Source organism: Raphanus sativus, chromosome 3 (assembly GCF_000801105.2).
Source record: "Raphanus sativus cultivar WK10039 chromosome 3, ASM80110v3, whole genome shotgun sequence".
In the NCBI taxonomy this organism is placed as follows: domain Eukaryota; kingdom Viridiplantae; phylum Streptophyta; class Magnoliopsida; order Brassicales; family Brassicaceae; genus Raphanus; species Raphanus sativus.
The window spans coordinates 3543011-3566947 of NC_079513.1; the positions used below are offsets into that span (position 1 = coordinate 3543011).

Genomic DNA, 23937 nt, shown 5'->3' on the forward strand with positions numbered 1-23937 from the left:
ATAAACGAACTCGTTGGGGTTACTTCTGGTGGAAGCATGACAACTAGAAGAACTATATGTTTTATTTTTTAAACATGACTTGTGTGACAATTAAAAACACTATATGTTTTATTTTTTAAACATGACTTTGTGATTTAACTTCATGCTCCCATCATTTTTGTTTAGTACGTAAGCCCAGTACTCTTCTAAATTCATTACCCTTCTTTAGTAAATCAAATATAAATACCACATTGTATTATGTTTTGATTGTGGCCTCGAGATTGTTTGAAACGGTTATACAACTGAGTGGTTGAGACCAATAGCAAAAGAAAGAATAATCTCAGGTCTTTCCAAGTGAGCACAACACAATGGACATCTTCCGGGCCTTCGAGTGGTTACACATGCACCTCGACTTAATCACCTCTTATTCGCGGATGGTACTATGTTCTTCACCTCTACGGATGAAGAGAGCTGTTCCACGCTGATGCACATCCTTAAGCAGTACAGGACCTCTTCCAGACAACTAATCAATACTTCAAAATCCTCTATATCTGCAGGTAATACGGGAATGTGTTAAACTACACCTCGGGATTGAGAAAGAAGGTGGGGTAGGAAAGCATCTTGGTTTACCCGAGCACTTCGGTCGCTGAAAGAAGGACCTTTTTACGGGAATTGTGGAACGCATAAAGAGAAAAGCGGCTTCCTGAGCTTCACGACAACTCTCTAGTGCTGGGAAGATAGTAATGTTGAAAGCCGTTCTTATAGCAATCCCGTCTTATGCTATGACATGCTTCCTGATTCCCGCAAGCTTGTGCTCCAGAATCCAGTCGGCCCTCACTCGATTCTTTTGGGATTCGTCACCAGACAAGAAAAATATGTGATGGGTTTCATGGGAGAGAATCACATCGCCAAAAGCTTTTGGGGGGGACTAGGGGTCCGAGACATTCAAGCTTTCAACACCGCCCTGCTCGCCAAACAAGCTTGGAGAATTATTTAAAACAGAAAAAAATTAGAGAAATTTTTTAGTAAATTAATAATTCTATAAAATTAATAACTCTATAAATTAATAAAATTTCAGTTTCAGTATTATTAGTTTATAGATTTTTTTACTGTATATGAAGTCTCTTGGATTTGTGGTGAGATATAAAATAATAGTATCATTAGTTTATAGTGCTCTGGCATAAAATCGCCACGATATCTTTATCTAGCATACTAGACATGTTAGGCATATAGAGGCATTGCATTGCATATTGATGAAAGTCAACAATTGAAAAGACCGTCCATATTTAGCTAATTATGCTTCATTTTTGTGTATTCCACCTAATTTCTCTTTGAACTATTGCGTACATGAATACATAATGCTGGACGATCTGCATGAGTTTCTTGAACACACAATAGACCGAGATATATGGATTAATCTAATTGTAATGACTCATCCTTCTCACACATTTCCTTATTGGCAGTATCTTTGAGTTCTAAGAACGAATAGTTGTTCCAAAACCACCCCAATCCTGCCAAATTGATAAACAGTTATAGAAAGGCAACAAGTTTTGAGAATTTGACTTAATTTTGTGTTCAAATACGTGACCAAGTTGCAAACTGAACTGTTCATTTGGGAGTTTACCTAGCACCGGTTTATTATATAATCAGCCTTGATTAGATACAAACCAAATCCCTCCGCTTTATTAGTAATAAATAATCATCATAACACAATGACACAAGAAAGTATTTAATAAAAAATGACAACTAAAGGAACGTAAAATTTAAGAAGAAAGCAATTTCATATTAATATGTTATAAACAAAATATATTATGATATCATCTTCAACGAGGATCTAACTCTGTGATGGATGCGTCATTAACAGAACAAGGAATTGGTTTCCCAAATGAATCCGAGCCCTCAGCTTCCAAATCTTGGTCTAGACTACTTCGGAAGTAAAATCCAGGCGCGCGAGGCAGTTGTAATGTTATTGTGGTGCTAGTGAGTAGCAAAATGATTTTAGACATCGTAGGACGATCTCCAGGATCTTTTTGAACACATAAAAGTGCGATATGAATGCATCTTCTAACTTCTTCGCTCTGATAACTCTCCCCAATTGCAGGGTCTAAAAGTTCTAAAGCTGAACCTTTTCTCCATAGCCTCCAAGCCTGGCATTAATATATGCTCTATAAAAAGACTTCATCATAGTGATAAAAGAAACAAAAAAACACTAACATGTGTCACTAAATTAACAGCAGATCCATCAGTTTCGTTGAAGCTACTATTCATTTTTCCACTTATGATCTCAAGAACCAGGACACCAAAGCTGTAGACATCAGATTTCATGGAGAATCGACCGTGCATCGCGTACTCAGGAGACATGTATCCGCTGAAAAATAATACAAGCTGAAAATATGCTTTACCCTACACGAGTGACGATCAAAAGGTTTCATAGAGCTGTAAAAGCATATTACTTACAAGGTACCAGCAATCTTTCTAGTATTAGCTTGAGTTTGCTCCACCCCAAAAACCCTTGCCATACCAAAATCTGCTACTTTTGGGTTCATGTCATCATCTAGAAGAATGTTGCTCGCTTTGATATCACGGTGTATGATTGTGAGCCGTGAATCTTGATGAAGGTATAGAATCCCTCGAGCAATACCTCCAATGATACTGTACCGTGATGTCCAATCAAGTTGTTGTCGCTTTATTGGGTCTGTGCATTCGATATGATACCAATCAGGAGTTAGGTTTCAACAATGACAAACAAAAATACCAAGAAAATTAAGGATTAGAAACAAACCGGATAGTAAGTAATCAAGACTCTTGTTGGGAACAAACTCATAGACAAGTATTTGTTCATCTCCTTCCACGCAATATCCAAGAAGCCTAACAAGATTCCTATGCTGAAGCTTCGCCACAACCACAACTTCATTCTTGAACTCTTCTGTGCCTTGTCCTGAATTTTTCGATAATCTCTTCACCGCAACTTCAGTTCCATTTGGTAATGTTCCCTAGAAATATTTTTTTTGGTCAAAATTTTCCCTATAAATATAAATATAAATTGTTCCATGAAAAAAACCAAGCAGTCATAGATATATTGAGAGCTTAGATATACTTTGTAAACTTCACCAAAACCACCTTGGCCGACTTTGTTGGTCTCCAAAAATTGATCAGTTGCGGCTTCAATTGTCTTGAAATCAATTTGTAATGAATGTGGGCTTGTAATATCATCAGCATCTGCAACAATATATAGATGTATGATATCATGATAATTTTATTTGTATACTCTTTTTTGAAAATGGAAAAAGGTAAAAGCAGCTCACTTTCAAGATTTAATGTTTTGTATGAAAGTCTTCTCTTGAAAACAAACAGTCCTAAAGCTAACAGCGTGACGAATATTACCGTAGATATAATAATCGCCATTATAACTCGTGTAGAAATCGTTTTGCCAACTGAAGAAGGAGTAGGAGGAGGAGGAGGTGAAGCTGTGGGTTGTAATTCTTGACGATCTTGAGAGCTTTGAGGAGGAGGGGACGATGCAATGCTATGGAAAGCATTGCGAAACGGATAAAGATCAAACCGGAAAAAGCAAACCGGTCTCCTGATGCTTCCTCCTTGTTTCCCACCGCAACAGCTTTGGAAGTAACGCACATTTTCTTGAAGACAAGCACCACAATCCGCTGAAGAAATCCCCGGGATACACTGCATCAAAGCGTATATTCGTCGGAAACCGGACAAAGGAGTTGTATTCGCTGCATAATGTCGGCCAGCAAGCGACCCTGGACTTGAGGACGAAGCTGCTGATATCATACGTTCCATTAAACCTCCCCATGTTCTCTTATACTCTGCAACATCTCCAGTGACATCTAAAGGATAAATAAACTCTTCTCTTGGCCGTAGATCGTTCTGGTTAAAGAACGACCGGTTTGAGTACCGAACAAAACAGATTGTCTCGTCTTCGGATCTCCAGAACCATGAGTCGGTCTGGTTCGGACAGTTCTGTAATAAACTAGCAGACGCTGGTTGAATACAATCGTAACAGACCTTCGGATCAGTCCCTGGGAGACAGAGACCTAAAGCATAGATCCTACCGGGGCCTTCACCAACAGAGGCGTTGTAGTAGCCTTCTCGGGAACTGACGTTGGAAGCAAGAGTTGAGAGAACGAGGAGACGGTTTACATCGTAAGTACTGGCTGGTCTGAAAAACAGTGACTCTCCACATATTTGTGCGGAGACAAAGCCGAAGCTAAAGGCGAGAACAAGACAGAGGATTGACAAGAACTTTTTCATATACATTTTTAGGAGTTTAACTTTGCTCAGAAATTTAGTTTGCAGATCTTGGAAGCTGAATTTAAATCAGATAAATTTTTTGATTACACTGAGGAACGCTGATTTCGTCAAAAGCTTACGTGTCTATAATTTTCAGTAAACGTAGTTGAGTCGAGTAAGTCAAGTCGACTCTATTAAATGTTTTGGAGTATTTTGTAAACGCGTTAAAATTAGGGAAAGTTGCAAAACCGACTGAAAACATTAGTCAACTGCAAAACATTAGTCAACTTTTTTTTGTTTAAAAAGACCTTACTATATTTAGATCCGCGCTTTCAAAACGCAAATTTATTTTCTTTCAATTTTTTAAATTGACAAATATTTAGTAAATGTCATATTTTCATATATTTGTTTTCTTCATAAAAGACTTAAGCTTTTTATCTTTAAGACTTAAGCTTTTTATCTTTCTTTATCGTGTTTCATTTTAAAAGAGTATAAGCTTGAGTACAATATCCGGACCCGAAGAACCAACCCGAAACCGACCCGAAAATCAGGGTCCCGAACCCGATCAAACCCCCAGGATAAATATCCGAATGAGTACTAAATTGCTATATCTGAAGAACCGGTTTCGAACCCGACCCGAACCGAAAACCAAATGAGTACCCGAAGATATCTGAAATATGAATATATATCAAAAAACATATGTTATAATTATATTTATAATTATTTTAATATTTTAAATTAATATTATAAGTTAACTATAGTAATTATTTCCGGTACTTTTGAGTATTTTTGGATAAAATATGATAGTTTGGATAAAAGTTTACCCAAAAACTGTATAAAATTGATATTTTTGGTTACTTTTTGGTTGTTTTTGAGTAATTTGGATACAAAAATTTGAACCAAATCGGATACTTTGGTTATTTTACTTTGGTTATTTGGTTATGTTTCAGGTTCTTATGCATGAGAACCAAACCCATCTGGACCCGGAAATACCCGATTTGAACCCGACCCAAAATTTTATAATACCCGAATGGGGTTTAATTTCAAAACCCGAAAAACCCGATACCCGAAAGAACCGATCCGTACCCGAATGGGTACCCGGACATCCAGGTCTAATGAGTATTTATGTTTAGAAAATTAAAATTTATTTTTAATGAATTAAGTTGGTATAACTCTGATAAATTAATTTTATTATGTGGTTAATTTTTTTAATAAAAATTATATACTTTTAATAAAGATTTATACTTTTCAATGAAAAATTCAAAAAAATTATGAGTGCTTAAATTATATTAAAAAGGAAAAACATAATAACTAAGTGATTAATTTGTGTTCACTACACAAAATATTAAGAGTGGTTGAAAATAAATTATTTGAACTTGGAGAAAAAAAAATAAGAATTGGATATGATTTCTTAATCGGCCCAAATGGCCCAAGAGAGATGATGTGAACAGTGGGCTGGATCAAAAAAAATGATCCAATATAGATGAGTTATTAATATTACTTGATTACCCTTAATGAAATATGCAATGTTGGTAAAGAAAAGGGTATTTTTAGTAAAAAACCAATAGGATCATGCTTTAATAGTATAGATACTAGATTTTGATCCGCGTTTTCGAAGCGCGGGTATTATTTTTCACTTTTATGAAATATATTATTTGTTTGTAATTATTGAATGTATTTATTTTAGTAAAACTTTCTTTATAATAAATTCGACATATAGAGTGTCTTTGGTAAACTATGTGTTTCTTTGGCTTTGTTTTATTCTCTCTCCAATCAACATATTTATTTGGCTTGTTGTTAAAATAAATGATTTTAGAACGCAATTGTACAATACTTTAGAAGACCTGGATCGAATCAAGTTATATGGCTATTTTTGTTACAAATATCCGAACCCGTTTTAGATACATTGGTTATTTAGATATTTTAGGTTCTTATACATCAGAACTGAATTCATCCAGATCCAGAATGACCCAACTCCAAATCCACATATAAGTTTATAATATTTAATCGGGACTTGGTTTCAAAACAAAAAGAAAAACGATGCTCGAAAGGAACATGTACCTAAATGGACAGATAATGTTAATGTCTAACTAATTTTATAAATTAATAAAAAAAACTTTTCTATGTGTTTGACTAAATTAAGTGATAGAAAGAGTTTTTTTATACATCGATATTTATTTTTCATTATTAATTTTATATATTTTAGATGTATCATAATATAACTAACGATATTCAAAAGACCTGAACTGAATTAGGTTATATGGCTATTTTTGTTACAAATATCTGAACCCGTTTTAGATACATTGGTTATTTAGATACTTTTAGGTTCATATACATCAGAACAGAATTCATCCAGATCTAGAATGGCCCAACTCAAAATTCACACATAAGTTTATAATATTCAAGCTGGACTTGGTTTCAAAACAAAATAAAAATGATACCCGAAAGGAACAATATGTATCTTTTTTTTTGTCAACAAGATACAGACTCATATAGACTCTGTAAACCAAACTGGGAGCTCCGCATCCATGTGAACGACAAAAGAAGATTGCTTCCTTGCACTACGTGCTAAGCTGTCCGCCCTTTTATTTTGTGTTCGTGGTATATGCACGAGCTCTGAACTAGTGAAACTTCTCTTCAAGTGGATAATATCTTCTAAGTAACTTGCAAAGGCTGGCCACTTCTCTGGTCCGAAACCATCTTCACCAACTGAGAACAATCCGTTGCAAAAGTAACTGAGAACTGTCTTAAATTCCTCATACATTCCATCGCCCAAATAAGAGCCTCCATTTCTGATTGTAATGGCGAACTAGCCGCTCTTGTATTCCTCGCTCTCATAAGTCCATCAAATCCTTCCAAGGTACTATACCATCCTTGACCCGAGAAATTATCATGTTCTTTCCATGATCCATCCGTAAAACACCATCTACCCGGTATAGGTGAGATTATCGCCTGTGATCGTGACCTGTGCTGATCCTCATCCCGAGACGGAATAACTTGTGCCTCAGCCCATAAAGAAGCCTCCATTTCCGCCAATTTAAGCGTGTCTATTGGATCAATATCCAAATTACTAAACACTTTATTATTTCGTGCTTTTCATATGTACCAAAGAATCCACACAAAATGATGATCTTCCATTGCCGGTTGAACTTTCCAAAATAAATGGTCCATATTTGTAAACAGTGCCTGAGTCGGGAATATTGTCGGGTTAGTTGGAATTTTCGATAGCGCCCATATCTGAACTGCCGGTGGACACTCAAAGAACACATGATTTATCGATTCTTCGGGTGCCCCACACCTGTCACAGAGAATATCTCCCTTCATCCCTCTTGCCTTTAAATTCTTTTTAACCGCTATACATCCTGAAACTAATTGCCATAGGAAGTGTTTCATCTTTGGTGGACATTTTATTTTCCAGCAAACTGCCTTTAAAGAGCAGATCGAGGGACCATACACTGGTAGTGTTCGATCTCTGTCCGGGTAAACACGCTCTACCTGATAACCAGATTTAACCGTATACTTTCCATTGATAGTAAAATGCCAACCATCCCTATCATCCAACCTTGATCTGCTCAGTGGCAAGCTCTCAATAATTTTTGCATCAAGTGGATCCACAAGTGTCCGTATAGCCTGAAGATTCCAGGTTCTCGATGTTGCATCAATAAGAGCATCCACCGTGAGGTCTGGAAAAAGAGTATGATTATTTTTATTTGCTGGTCTCGGGCGAGTGGATGGAAGCCACGGATCGTTCCATACCGAAATGGAAGATCCTGTTCCCACCCTTTTGATTAGTCATTTGCTAACCAGAGATCTAGCAGAGACAATATTACGCCATCCATAAGACGCCGAGTACGATCTAATTGGTTCCAGGGGCGATGCATTCCTAAAATACCGTCCCTTGAAAACGCGAGAGAATAAAGAATTTGGTTTCTCTATTAACCTCCATAATTATTTCCCCAACATAGCCGTGTTAAAATCCGTTAGGTCCTTAAAACCCAGACTACCCTCCTCTTTTGGACTACACACTTTGTCCCATGATTGCCAGTGCAATCCCTTCGTATTACCCGAAGGACTCCACCAAAACCGAGCAACTGCACTTGTCAGCTTCTTTATAACTGTTTTCGGAATACGAGAACAGGACATCACGTGGTTTGGTAAGGCCGTCGCTACGGATTTTATAATAACCTCCTTTCCCTCCTTGGTGAAGAATTTAAAAGTCCATCCATTTATCCTGTTATTTAACCGTTCCTGAACAAAACCAAACACCTGTGTTTTTGGGCCACCCAGATTTTCTGGAATTCCTAAATATGATCCCATACCACCTTGATTTTGAATCCCTAGGACATCCCGAAGCTCCTGTTTGATAGATTCATCAATCTTATGTCCAAACTGAATTGATGATTTTTCAAAATTTATTTGTTGTCCTGATACCACTTCATATTCTTTCAAAATCCGAAGAATTGTCTGACACTCTTTCTTTTGTGCTTTACAAAAGAAAATATTATCATCTGCAAAGAGCAAATGAGAGATCGGTGGACAAGCCCTCGCAACCTTTATACCCGTCAATAACTTTCCTCTTTCTGCCTTCTTATATTTGCCACCAAAGCTTCTAGGAACAATATGTATCTAAATGGACAAATAATGTTCATGTCTAACTGATTTTATAAATTAATAAAAAAAAAACTTTTTCTATGTATTTGGCTAAACTAAGTGAAATAGAAAGGGTTTTTTTTATCAAGTAAAATAATTATATGGAGTAAAAAATTAAGTGACAATAAATGTAGCATATTTTAATTATTTTGTTTTAAGTTATTATTTTATTCATAAAAACATATCTTTGAACTATGTTTTTGGGTACGTAATTTTCCACCGATTGAAACTAAAATAAAAATATTTTAATAAAATAAACTAAACCAAACGTTTAATCATATGTAAAAACCTAATTATTTAACATTTTTTATTTTATAATTGGCCCAAAGTTAATATTGATTAACTAATAAATAAAAATATGCACTATTATTATTATGGTAATATAATTAATGATGTAAATTATTATTAAGGTAATATAATTAAGTAAATTGTTAAACTAAGTAAAATATGAAAACACAATTAATAGATATTTATTTTTCATAATTAGTGTTATATATTTTAGATATATCATAATATAACTAACGATATTCAAAAGACATGGGCCGAATAAGGTTATAAGGCTATCTTTGTTACAAATATCCGAACTCGTTTTAGATACATTGGTTATTTAGATATTTTAGGTTTCTATACATCAGAAACGAATTCATCCAGATCCATAATGACTCAACTCAAAATCCACACATAAGTTTATAATATTCAAGCAAGACTTGCTTTCAAAACAAACAAAAAATGATACCCGAAAAGAACAACATGTACCTAAATGGATAGATAATGTTCATGTCTAACTGATTTTATAAATTAATAAAAAATATCTTTCTATGTGTTTGGCTAAGTTAAGTGAAATAGAAAGAGTTTTTTTATCAAGTAAAATAATTATATGGAGTGAAAAATTAAATGGCAATAAATGTAGCATATTTAGTTATTTTGATTTAAGTTATTATTTTATTCATAAAAATATATCTTTGAACTATGTTTTTGGGTATGTAATTTTCCACCGACTGAAACTAAAATATAAATATTTTAGTAAAATAAACTAAACCAAATGTTTAATCATATGTAAAACCTAATTATTTAACATTTTTTTTATTTTATAATTGGCCCAAAGTTAATATTGATTAACTAATAAATAAAAATATGCACTATTATTATTATGGTAATATAATTAATGATGTAAATTATTATTAAGGTAATATAATTAAGTAAATTGTTAAACTAAGTAAAATATGAAACACAATTAATAGATACTACTATTCATGTATCCAAACAAATTTCATTAAAACTATTATTCAAGTTTCCAAAGACTCCAATTTTTTTTAATCTCCTATTCAAGTTTCCAAACACTCAGATTTTGTACTTGAGTTTTAATAAGATAGATTTACAAAAGTGCTACTAGTTATGAATAGTTATTTTCCTTGAAATTTATATTATTAAAACATAAACAATGTATCATACCTAACATTTATTCAATAAACTTTTTTAAATTAAATACACTTTTATACTTTGTTGTTAACAGGGCCGGCTCATGGTTTATAAGGGCTTTTGGACAAAATTTCTTTTTAGGTCCTTCAATTATTAATAGTTTTATTTTAGCATGATTTTTAAAAACATTATAGTACATATAATGTTATAAACTTTAAATATGAAACTATTTTAAATAAATCTTTTAAAATAGATGAATTTTTATTTATCTTTTTAAAGAATTTAATTTTTTTCTTTAAAAAAATAAAAAAATAATAGTTTTGAAAAAAATTAGACTTCTAATATCATGGACCCCAGGGCGGTTGCACTGCTCTCTCTCTCCTAACTGAGCCGGCACTGGTTGTTAAATCTACACTAAGGGGGGTTATTGGTGGTTGAATTTTAATTGATTTAGAAAATTTAGAGAATTCATTATTATTGGTATGTGGATTTTAACAATCTTATTAAAATCCTTTGTTATTGGTTCATGGACTTTTAAATTCTATGTAAATCTCTTGTTATTCAAAAAGTTTAGCTTTTATAGATTTTGTAACTATATTAAAGTTTCTTGTTATTGGGACATGGATTTTCTTTAGTTTTTCTCATAATACTCAACTTTGGAAATACCATGTACACTCATAAGATTCTTAAAATCTATGAAATTAAAACACACATACACACAAATATAAAAGTTTTGTAGTACATTTTTACTGTTAAGTGAATGATAGTAAAAGAAAGAAAATTATAACAAAATCATTTGAGACAACATTATGAGAAAATTCATAGTTTTGTATTAAACATAAGTATATAAATAAAAATTAAGCAAGACAATCATTATTAAAAATCAAAAATTACTTTAGTATCAAATAACTATATTTCACGATTTTTTTTAAAACACATATATATATATATTAAACATAAGAATATAAATAAAAATTAAGCAAGACTATCATTATTATAAAGCAAAATTTTACTTTAGTATCAAATAACAATATTTCACAAAAAGTGTTTTTTAGAAAACACACACACACACACATATATGTATTAGAAGAAAAGTTTTGGAGAAAGAAAGTTATATATGGAAATTCATGATAATCAATAACAATCAATGATAATTTATACAAAAATTTTGGCACGAATTCATCAAATCTACTCAACTTTAAAAAACCTCTTAACTTGTAAAATTCTAAAATTCCACACAAATTTAGTTTCAATAACCCCCCCTAAGTCACTAATTTTATTTTTTTATACTAATACTAGGATAAGACCTACGTCTTGTGCAGGATGAGTTTATATAATTAAAATTAAATATATAATATTGACAAATAAAATATTTATATCTGATCAAATTTTTATGTATACGATTTATATAATCATCTATATGTTGAGCCGGGACCATTTATAATTGTAGTTGTAGATCAAAACCTATTTTAAATTTATGATGGGCTGATCGATTTGAGATTAAAATTTTTAATTGATTTTTAAAACTAAACAATTTTACATAAGGTGGAGAATGAAAATATTAAAAATAAACTGGATTAGGTTAGACAATAATTGTAAGTTTGTTTTTATGTGCCATATTAAAACCATAGAAAATTAATCAGACCCGATTATCAAACTTTTTATAGTCAAATAAACTAAATAATTTTAAAATAGATTAATCCAAAAAAAAATCTGCAACTTTTTTTACACTTTAAGTCCTTAGCTGAATAGATACTTAGGAATGATAGTACATTAAAAGGATTTAGTATAAGTTTTCCATAACTACCAAATACATTTGGGCAAGTTTTTCCTTGTTGCCAAATTTTTTTATAGTCTTTAATTTAAATTACCATATTTAACTTCTGAATAATTGCGTAGCAAGCATATATATTTGATGGATACACCAGTTTGGTGATAACAATTTCGTATTTATTTATTTCGTATTCTATCGAAACAAATATATTACACTTACCTAAATTTTGCTGATTCTATATGTGTGTATCACGCCAATGTAGGATTTTATTGCATTCTATTATTAAAATCCGAAATAATTTGATTGCCTATGTTTCGGTTCAATTGAAATTAAAATGACACTTAGCCGACATCAACCGTAGAAAGACACAGATATTATTGATGTTTTCTACTCGAATAGATTTCAACATTTTCTGTATTTTTCGTATACAATATAAGAGGATTCTTATATTTGTTTCTTACTTACTTACTTGATAGTATAAGTCATTGTCTATTCGTTCCAAGCATATATTTGTAACACAGACTTATAATAAATTTTCTTAGTTAAATTAAGATTCCCGATAACTTTGCTTATGCATTGAACCTAATAATAATTTACACTTGATATTCATTTTGGTTTTGATCAAAAAAAGATATTCATCTTGGTTTACTGCTCGGTTAGTGAATGGATGACTGTACACAATGTCTATTTTTTATCCCAACAGATACATAAATTTTGATTTTATTTGATACAACCGAATAAAATGTATTTAAAAACAGGGGATGGTGAAGAACAAACCGAAGAACCTTAGAATAAATTTCGAGAGCCTCACTATCATTTTCAGGTCAAGATATGAGCCTTACTGATCATGATACGATATATAAATGCTCGAACCTCTCGGTTAGTTTACGATGCTTCATATATAATCTCTATGATATGATATTCTGATGCTCGAACCTACTGGCCCTTGCGATGTTCATCACCTTTACAGCGACATATGAGAGTTTTCATAGTGGTCGCTAAAAAGAATACGAACCTCGCGATGATAATCTATTAGTGTATCATATAATGAATCAAAATATCTATATATATAAAAGAAGGTTGGATCCCTCCTGCTGATACATCAGCATCCACCTAAGAAATTAGAGATCTCATAGGCTGCCACGCGTCCAGTTACTTAGAACGCAACGTTTCATTTAAGCATTTCGTCTGTGGGCTTCTCTGTGTGTTGTGTGATGGGCCCGGTCACAAAGTCAGTTCATGATATCTCGCCACGTGTCCCATGATGATGAAACTCATCGTTTCATCCCTTTTGCTCATCTCCAGATCGAAAAAATTGAAACGTCGTGAAGATAGACTGAAACGAATCGTCGTCTTCAACGCCTTCATTAACCATTGATTTACACTTCTCATACGATCTATTATTGATTGCATACTTCCATCATCAGAATCTTCGACTATAAAAAGGTAAGTCTTATTCTGTGAATTTCATCAGATCTATCCTCTCCATCATAAACTTTCTAAAAATCCCAGGAATTAAAACTCATAATTATTAAACTTTGTTCAAAAGCTTTTGTTTGTCCGAGAAGATTTCGATTTTGATTTTGTTTACATTTGTTTAGGTATTGATCATCACACTTTTTCAATATATTTCGTTTACGGGAGATGATTTGATTTCTAATTTGATTGTTGATTTTGTTTTAATCTGTTCATCTATTGATTATCAAGATTATTATTCAGAGCTTTTGTTTGTGAGAGATGATAGTGGGAGACTGGGAATGGATTTTTTTTTTTTAGATTCAGGTAAGGTAAACCTCTGTTATAAATTATTTGTCATGTTTTCATATCTAGAGCACTAAAAGACATTAGAATAATTGTGTTAGGTACTTCACCCTCCTATAATCCTCGATGGCAGACTCAGAATAATCTTGAGAGCAAGTATTCATGGTTCGGTGATAACTACCGCTCCGTCGATGAGGTTTGAATCACAAAACTTATTTCGTCTTGGTTTGTGTGAGTTTATGGCTATTGGTGTTTTGTTTGATTTTCTTCCTCTTGACAGGTTGCTTCTGCTCTTTCACATGCTGGTTTGGAGTTCATCGAGTGGGCTGAAAGTAACAGTGTTCGTTTTCTGGGGATTTTCTACGGGTTGCAGCTGGTTGTGCAGAAGCTCGGGGGTGTTGTGGTGGAAGGGGAGCGTAAGGAGTATGGGAAGATGTAGACTGAGGTGAAGGGTGATGAGAGTGAGATTTTTAGGGAGGGGAGGGTTGGTGAGAAGCAGGTTGTTTGGATGAGTCATGGGGATGAGGCTGTTGAGCTTCCTGATGGGTTTGAGGTTGTGGCGAGGAGTTCTCAGGGAGATGTTTCTGCTTTGGAGAACAGGGAGAGGAGGATTTATGGTTTGCAGTATCATCCTCAGGTATAAGATTCTTTGTTCATGATGAAAGTTTGAATCTTTAGATGCTCTATGTTAAATGAACCTCATGAGACTTGGGAAGTAATTGAAAAAGTCTTACATTGGTTAGAGTCTGGATGATCAAATGGCTCTTATTTTATTTTTTAGCGGGTGTTAAAAGTTTGTATCTTCCACGTTTTAGTTGTTATTCATATCTTAAGCATCTCAAGAGACTCGGGAGCATTTATTCTTTCATGTAAGTAAAAAAAGTAAGACTTTTGTTGATGATTTGGTACTTCTTTTGATTGACAGGTTGCTTCTGCTCTTTCAATTTCAGTGATACACTCTGTAATAGGTTTGAAGAAGTTCTCATGTGTTAAAAGAGATATTGCAGGTTGACTGAGAATAAGATATTGTTTTCTGTTGTCTGTGTTCTTTCCCTTTCTCTACTTTACATGATTTTTGGCTGGTTTTGTAACAGATCCGACAAAAAGGGCATGACGTTTGTGGAAGAAAAGTTGAGGCCAGTACCATGTTCTTCTCAGTTCTTCATTGAACTTTCATGTCTCTTTTTATTTAGTGTTAGATGTATTTCTAAGTAATCAGTAGTGCGTGTCTTATTACAATCTAAATTTGATGTGCTGTGTCAAATATCTAGCTTACAATGTTTATTTTATAATCTTGGCAGGTTTGACGATCAAATCGGACTGAACGGAAAGACTTTAGCCGACGGAGAAACAAAGATTAGTTTACAATTGTAATAGCTCCCACATGCATCACATGGTCTGTAAAAATTAAAATTTCTGGCTTAGGATATTAAACAGGATTTTATCCCTGGACGAAATTCGTGTAGGGTGTCATCGCAAAATGGTTACGAAACTGCACGAATATTAGCGGATATCCATTCAGTAATATTACACACAACAACAAACTGAAACTGTAATCAACTGTCAACAAATAAAAAGACTTCATCTAAACCATGTGTTCACCAAGGTTGAGACCTCATAAGAAAAGTATTGAACGTTTATATGCTTTATAACTTAATCTTTGACTTTTTATTAATTAATAGTTTTTGAAGTTTAACAACAAAAAAATAAAAAGGAAAATAAAAATCAAGGATGCTATATCGAATTAGAAATTATTTAAATTTTTAATTTGTGATATTAATACAAGATTTTGAAATGTTTTTATTGGAAACTAAAAATATGTAAATAATGTTTCTGAAACATAATGTTGGACTGAAAATATATATTCAAAATTCACTTAAACCATTAAACACATGCATTAGCACTTAATATTGTAAATGAAATATGAAAAGTCAAATATTAGGTAAGAAAATATACAAATTTTATTTTTAATACAATGTAATAACCCGACTGGTCTTTTAAAAAGATAGTTATTGTAAAACAAAATAATGTTTAATAATAATAATTAGATAAATTGTGCATATCTATTGACAACATTTTGATTATCTTTTTACATTGAGGTTTAATCCATAATTATATTTAACTATTTTTAGGTTGTAATATAATGTTTTCTGTTTATAGTTAAACAAATAATATAGTAAATGGTAATATTTTCTAAAGAAGTTTTATTTTATTTAATTCTTACAACATTTTTAAAAGTTGCTTTATTTAATTTCTTGTGATTTTTTTGAATAAGAAATCATTTAGTTTTACTTAAAACAATGAATAATTATATTATCTTAACGTACTATAATTGTAATAAAAATAAAATAGTAGAAAGAAAAAATATTATAAACATTACCGAACATTTAGACAAAGTAATAAACAACAACGTGTACTCCTAAGTTTCAAAACTCATCAATAATGAAAGTACCAATATGCATATAATTCTTTATAATAATATATCGTTATGATAAAAAAATTCAGTAATCTATATTATTTATCAGTAAATAACAAATACCAAATGCAAATACAACCATATATTAAAAAACCAAAACCAGTAAAACAATAACAATGAACTTACTCGGATAATTATTTTTCAATAATCTAACATAAACACTAACGCCAAACAGTTTAGCAATTACTCCCAGCATATACCGGTGGAATATGGAGCACTTATGGATTATCAAAACTAAATAAACTCAGTAGGTGCCTTAGAAGAATTAAACAAACACTTGAAGATATGAACAGTATATATAACTTGTGGCGCAACTAGGAAAATGTAACAATCAGTATGATATATTACGATTGTCTGCACCATAAATTATCAAACACCAAAAAAAAAAATCTAAATCCCCCCGCATCCATGATGCTCAAATTATGATAACACAATATACATCAGAAAATAGGGCTGATGTAGCATTCACCGAAACCAAATCTACAAAAAACGTCAAACCAACTCAATTCCAAACTGCTTCAAATTCGTAATGAGTTGTGTCAACACAAAACATGAAAATCTATTTAAAAGAACAGATAAACCAATCATTCAGAGCCCAAAACAGAATAAACAACAAGTTATTCCCCAATTATGATTTAATTTTCTTTTTAAAAAAAATAATTAACCGAACACTCAAATAGAACCACCATGACTCCATGAGTAAACTAAATAATTCAACCAGCATATAATCCCTTTCCAACCAAAACATTGACCTCAACCATACATAAAAACATATATCATTTTCATACATACCATTTTGACTTACCATCTTAAAACACAAACAACAAGATCAAATAACAATTATACAAACTAAAATAACAAAAAAAAAAATCAAATCCCGCCCGTAGGGCGGGCCGACCCTAGTATGATATATGATAATGAATTAAAATATACGACATCCATCACGTTTGGTCAAATTTATTTTAATACTATGGTTTGCTCAAATCCCCTCAAAGACTGACACGTAGGATTTTTCACCTCTTAAAAACTCGCCACATAGGATGGGGTAGTTTTATAATTCTTACAAAAATGAAGTTCATATCTTTTAAAATCTTCCCAAATAATATATAGGGGATTCATGTTTGAAAACAATAAACTTACTAGATTCTGACCCGCCCTTTCAGAGGGCGGGCATATTTTTTGTCATAAATTTTATTTAAGAAATTTAGTTTCTATATTTGCAGTTTTTTAATCAGATTTGTGTTTAATAATAATTTAATTTAGCATAATTTTTTGTAGCTATATCAAATATGTCAAGTTGCATAACTATACACTTGTTCCATATGTATTTCAGAAATTATTTTTAACTTTATTTCAAAAGTTTGCAACATATTATATTTTCTAAGTAGTTATCTAATATAATTAGTCAAGAATATTCATACTCAAAAAACTTGATTCAGAATCGATCAAAAATCAAAGTCTCATACTCCATTAGATTTAGTCTTTATACTCTGACTGTTCTTAAAGTGTTACATCTGAAAATCAATTTCAAACCAGCCCGCACCGAAAACCGAACAATTTTTTTGAAAAATGTTTGAAAAAATAAAAATTTAATGTATTCTGTTAAATATGTGTGTCTAAGTGGGTTAATATAGTTTTCACTAACTTTAGATAAAATCACATTTAATAAATATTTTAATTGAATAACCTATTTAAAACCCGTTAAACTGAATAAGTTTATTTAAATATTTTTTCGAAACTCAAAGAATCACAATTTAAAAATATCTTGAGTTTTTTTATTTGGAAATTTTCAGAAAATATATGGTTACAAAATATTTTTTTAGTGTGGATATATTTTTAAGGGCGGATATATTTTTCTTTTATTTTTTTAAAAAAATAATTTTTATATTTTAATTTTAATATATTTATAATTAATTATTAATTTAATTTAATTTATTTTTGATAACTATACTAAATATGTCAAATTGCATAACTATACACATCCATATACTTTTCAGAAATTATTTTTAAATTTTATTCCTAAAGTTTGGAACATAATTTTTCTTAATAGTTACCTAACATAATTAGTCAAAAATATTTTGTATCTAAAAAACCAGAATCAGAATCTACCCAAAAATCAAAATTCCATCCTCGGTGTTTTGAAACCTGATCCGGACCTGCGGTTGAACCGGTAAATCGGATGGCTCAAGATAAATCGGTTTGGATTTTGTGAAAAAAATCAATATTTAAAAACCCAAGAAAATCCGCAAAAAATCACTAAAGTCCGGAACCCGATTACCAATTGAAGCACTGGTTAAACTAATAGATAAATATTTATGAATTTTTTAAAATCTGATATTTTTTGTATGTCATAAATCTTAACTTCTTAAAAATAAATCAATAATCTAAACTATCTTGTATGTCAAATGAAATAATAATATATAAACTAAAGTTAAGTATTTTCAAATTTTTTTTTAAACATAAAATATGTACATATCCAAACTATTATTTTATGTTTTATAAGAAATTTAGATAATATTTAACTTTAGTTTCTATATAATTATTTTCGTAGCTAATATATTACTATAGTAAAATTAATTAATTAATTTATTAACCCGTGGTTCACCCGATCCAAAAATCTGGTGGCCTGTAAAGTCATCCGGTACATACTCTGTAGACATGATCTATATACTCGGACGATCTTTAAAATGTTATATCTGAAAACCAATATGAAATCCAACCAACGCCAAAACCCGAACAATCTTTTTGAAAAATATATTTACAAAATAATACAATAAATGCAGTAGAACCTTAGTCAAAAGAAAGCAATCTTACATAAATTGTGAACCAATATATGTATTATATTTGCCTATGTTATTATCAAGTGTTAATGTCGAAACACGATCAGAAAATAATTAATCAAGAAGTGGTTTCCTAGAATTAAGGAATTAAAATATAACTGTTTACTAATAATTATTTGAGGAAAATGAATCTGTAAATCATGGAATTAAGATGGAAGTTAATTATAGTAAAATAATAAAAAAACTTTTAAATAAAAAGAATAATAGTTGGACAAAAAAATTTATCAATTGGTCATACTTGTGTTTTAATAGAATAGACTGTTAAGGAATATATATACTCAGGGAATAAATTTGTTAATAGAATTTTGGTTGGTAGCGTAATAAATGAAAAATGCTTGCTATATGGTAGAATAAGCTTATTTATATTTATCAATATTTGGATCATTAGATATTAGGAAATATCATCAGTTTGTTAAACAAAATATATATCCTCACTATAAAAAAGAAAGCTATATACTCAGTGAATAAAATTTGTTAACAACAAATTGGTGAAGATGGTTTCGGAACCAGAAGAATGGCCTGCTTTTGCAACCTATTTAACAGATATCGAGACTTTAAAAGGAAACTTTCATAGTTCAGATATTATTTATGTATCTCGTACGAAGAATCAAAAGGCCGACAGCCTCGCTAGAAGTGCTAGGAATCAACCGACCTTTATCGTGCATATGGATGCAGAGTTACCCGTTTGGTTTACAGAGTCATTTTGAGTCTGTAAAAGTCGATGACAAAAAAGAAAAAAAAGTTAACAACATTTTATTTGTTAGCGTGACTAATGAGTAAATCAATTATAGCTATACAGTTTTTTTGCTAAAATTGATATAGTTATTTACACATATTAATAATATACTAGATCTTGACCCGCACGCCCGTGCGGGTGTATTTTCAAAATTATGTTGCTATTTATTTTTATATTATTAAGGCTGAATAAAAATTTAAATCTGAAGAACTAAACTGATTCCGATCCGAAAGAGTAGTACCAAACTCGAACCAAAATGATTAAATATATAATTGTTCAAAATTTTGATGTTTTAGAGAATCGAAACCGGATCCGATCCGAAGTGAAGTATTTCAGATACCAAAATGTATCCGAAAAAAAGATTTATATACTATATATATTAGATTTAATGTATATAAAAATATCCAGAATATATATGATACTTTTAAGTTGGTTTAAATGCTTAATATATAAAAATATTCAAAAATAAATATCTAAAATAGTTAGTATACTCATAACACCAAAAATACCAAATAAGTATTGATTCTCGATCCAAATATTTAAATCAAACCAATTTATATGTTAAGTTTAGGTATTCAGACATATGTTATTCAAATTTATATGTAATAATATTTATTTATAGATTTTGAGAAATTTAAAGTATATATAATGAATTTAAAATTTTAAAATTAATTTAAATAGATTATATGAACCCAAACCGAACCCACAAAGTTTCGAATAGAATTCAAACTGAAATTTAGAAATATCTGAATGGGCTCAAATCTTTGATCCCGGAAACCCGAAACCCAAATAGATCCGAACCAAATCCGAATGGATACCCTAACGCCCACCTAGTCACTATTATTTATGAAGTCACTATTATATATCATAAATAGTCATATAATTAATAGTATTTTATATACTATCATATAAATACTTACATATATTATATTTTTAAAATTTAATGTGAAATATAAAAACCATAACTTAAGTCGGTACATTAAATTGGGGTTTTTATTATTTTTTGATATATATTGAAAACATTTTTTAATTATGGTTATTGTAAAATATTTTAGTAAAAATAAATTTTGAATGTATGCATATTTTAAATCAATTTCTGATACAAATCAACTTTAAATTATTATTTGATTTGAAATATGTATATAAAGTTTAAATTTTATTTTATGATTATATTAGACAAAAAATGTTTTTAAGTAATTAGAGTAGTCCATTTTCGTATATTTTAAAGTTGACTCAAATAGATAGTTTTTCATAATATAAAGTCTTCTAATTTTGTTAATAACATAAACCCATTATTTTTATTAGTATATTGCTATCTATGTTTCCAAACAACAATATATTTTTATAATGCTAATCATGTTTCCAAACAAACCTGTTTTTTAATTGATATCCATATTTCCAAACAAACTTGTTTTTAAACTGTTATCCATGTTTCCAAACAAATATAATTAGTACTTCAATTTTAATAATATAGAATTAGAGCTTGACGCGGACGTCTGTGGGTGTATATTTTACGTTTTTATCAATAAAATTTTGTTTTGTATAAATGATATATTAATAATTTTAAATGTATTACAGATCTAATATATAAAATAAAAATTTAAAACCTTTTTGACCGACATTAGTATCATATAAACATATCCCCTATTTATAAATAACTAAACTTATATTTATATGGAAATAATATACAATAATCTATCATAAAAAAATTAAAATGTGAGTTTAAAAATTATATTGGATAAGTTTATTATCAATAGGAGTTTATTTTCAATAAGAGATATATAACTATGAGATTGTATTTTTAAAATCATAAGAAATATATGACTATGAGATTGTATTTTTAAAAAAAAAAATTACAATTAACATTTAAAAATAAAATGATTAATCAGTTTATCTCAATTTTTATCATATAAAACATTTGGATTAACATCTGTACTAAAATAAACATAAATTCTAATTTTATTGAATCGCTAGTTACTAACTGATTTATAAATAAATATGTTGAAATAGTACATGTATATACTTGTCTGTCTAAATAAATGGTTTAGATGATTCCATTATAATCAGTACTTGTCTGTCTAAACAAATTTGAAGTGATTAGTATCCGATATATTGGTTAATATCCATTTTTTCTGAATTGACAGGTGCAAGGAAGATTTTCATAAATATTGATCTTATGTTTGAAAGATTAGATTTATTCTCGAGCAATATTGCAATTATTAAATAAATAAGAAAACCGAATGGTTTTTACTCCAAACTGAATTTGACAAACCAACTGGTTTTGCATCGAAAAAAAAATGGTTTTGCATCGAAGTATATTATGTAAGAAACCAAAAATATTGATATATATTATAATAGTTATTTAGATTTTGGTAAATCTCTGACCATCGTTTTAGTATCTCTTTCGGTAGAAAACGGTTGTTATAATAGTTTAGATTTGTGCTCATGTGAAATATGATTATAAGTCCAATTTATGGTTAGAGATGGTTAGAATTAGACATGTGAACTGGTTAAAAAATGGTTAGATAAAATACAATTAGGTCCAGTTAAAAGTAAGTTATATTAAAAATGTTTAGCCCATTAAAAATTAGAACAAAAAAACGTGATGGGCTTAAAAATACTCAAAAGATTTTTAATTTAAAGCAGTGGCAGTCAATTGTAAATAATGAAATGAAGTGAGGGTTAATTCCCATTTGTACTTCACTTTAATAGAATAGATTTTCTTGTTGATACGTTGAATTTGTTTGATGTGGTTATTTATTAAGCCAAACGAATGTTAGGTAGCAAATTATGATTTCCTGCTACTTCTTTATGTTAATTAAATGTATGATTTCCTGCTGTTTGAATAAAAAGAAATTTAGAAATATAAAATTAAAATAAACTATAGGTTTTAAATATTTCAGTGGCATTGATCTGTAATATTGTTGAAACAGAAGGGTTGTTAAAAAGACTTCTGTTTTAATAGTATAGATTTTTATACTACTATTCATGTTTCCAAACAACATAATAATTATATTATGTCTAAACAATACAAAATATTAGATCTAATCTTTTAATAATTTCAAACAATTTTCTTTCAAATTATTTAGATAAATTAAATAATTAAAAATTTCAAATAATTATAAAACAACGAAAGTAAATAGAACTTATTATTACAGGTTTAAAATACTACAAAAACATTTCAATCAATAATATATCAATTAAATTAACAGATTATTAATTTATATTTCCTAAATAATGTTTATATTATTTATTAAATAATATCTATTACATAACTATATATATATATATATACGTTATACATTGTTCAATAAATATAATAACAAAGTAACTATGAAAAAATGTTCAAAATATATGTTATCTAAAGAAAATGGTCAACACTAATGTTAACAAAAAATTTAAGCCGATTATAACATAAAAAATTATTAACAAGATAAATTACACAGAAATAATAATTAATTAATTAAGCTATATAAAATGAATAATATGATTACGAGACATTTATAGTTTTAATTATTTTATATTTACCATTTTGTCTATCAAAATTTTGGACAAACGTCATAATTTTATAAATCGTAAAAAATGAATTTTAAAATTTGGATTAAAAGGTGACAAATTATGATACTATAACAATTTAAATCAAATTAGATTATATTTCGGTTATTCATCGGTTCAATCGGTTAATCTCGTTTTTTTCAAATACGGATATTTTTGAAAACCTAAATTAAATTATCAGATCACTAGATTAATCGGTTTAACTACGGGTTCAAGTCAAATATAAAAGCACTGATTTAAATGCAGAAATATTTTAAATACACAAACTCTTTCAAATTAACAAAATATTTGTTAAGTTATAGTGAGGTTTTTCATCGTAAAATAGTCCGCGCTTTGTCGAGATTTAGTTTTTCTTTTAATTATGAAGATCCTGATGGCTCAGAAGATCATGATGATGAGATTTTCATTGACAATCAGGTGACCATTCGGATTCGTTTCGGTTCTGATCAAGTTTTGTGTTTTTGAATTTACAAAAATGATCTCCATTCAGGCATTA

General features: G+C 30.0%; 1 long non-coding RNA gene and 1 pseudogene across 4 annotated transcripts; one reads left to right on the forward strand and one right to left on the reverse strand.

Annotated features, from left to right (window-relative positions):
• Positions 1–1736: 1736 nt before the first annotated feature.
• On the reverse strand, positions 1737–4257 carry LOC108847683 (putative cysteine-rich receptor-like protein kinase 32; annotated as a pseudogene).
• A 9125-nt stretch (positions 4258–13382) lies between these two features.
• LOC130509855 (uncharacterized) lies at positions 13383–15087 on the forward strand. 4 transcript variants are annotated; one of them, XR_008943795.1, is made up of 6 exons: positions 13383–13519; positions 13793–13860; positions 13936–14030; positions 14115–14471; positions 14760–14841; positions 14929–15087. It is a non-coding gene; the product is annotated as an uncharacterized LOC130509855 (long non-coding RNA). The 4 variants fall into 4 exon arrangements; XR_008943793.1 differs by having other exon boundaries at positions 13793–13855; XR_008943792.1 differs by having other exon boundaries at positions 13390–13519; positions 13781–13855.
• Positions 15088–23937: the final 8850 nt, after the last annotated feature.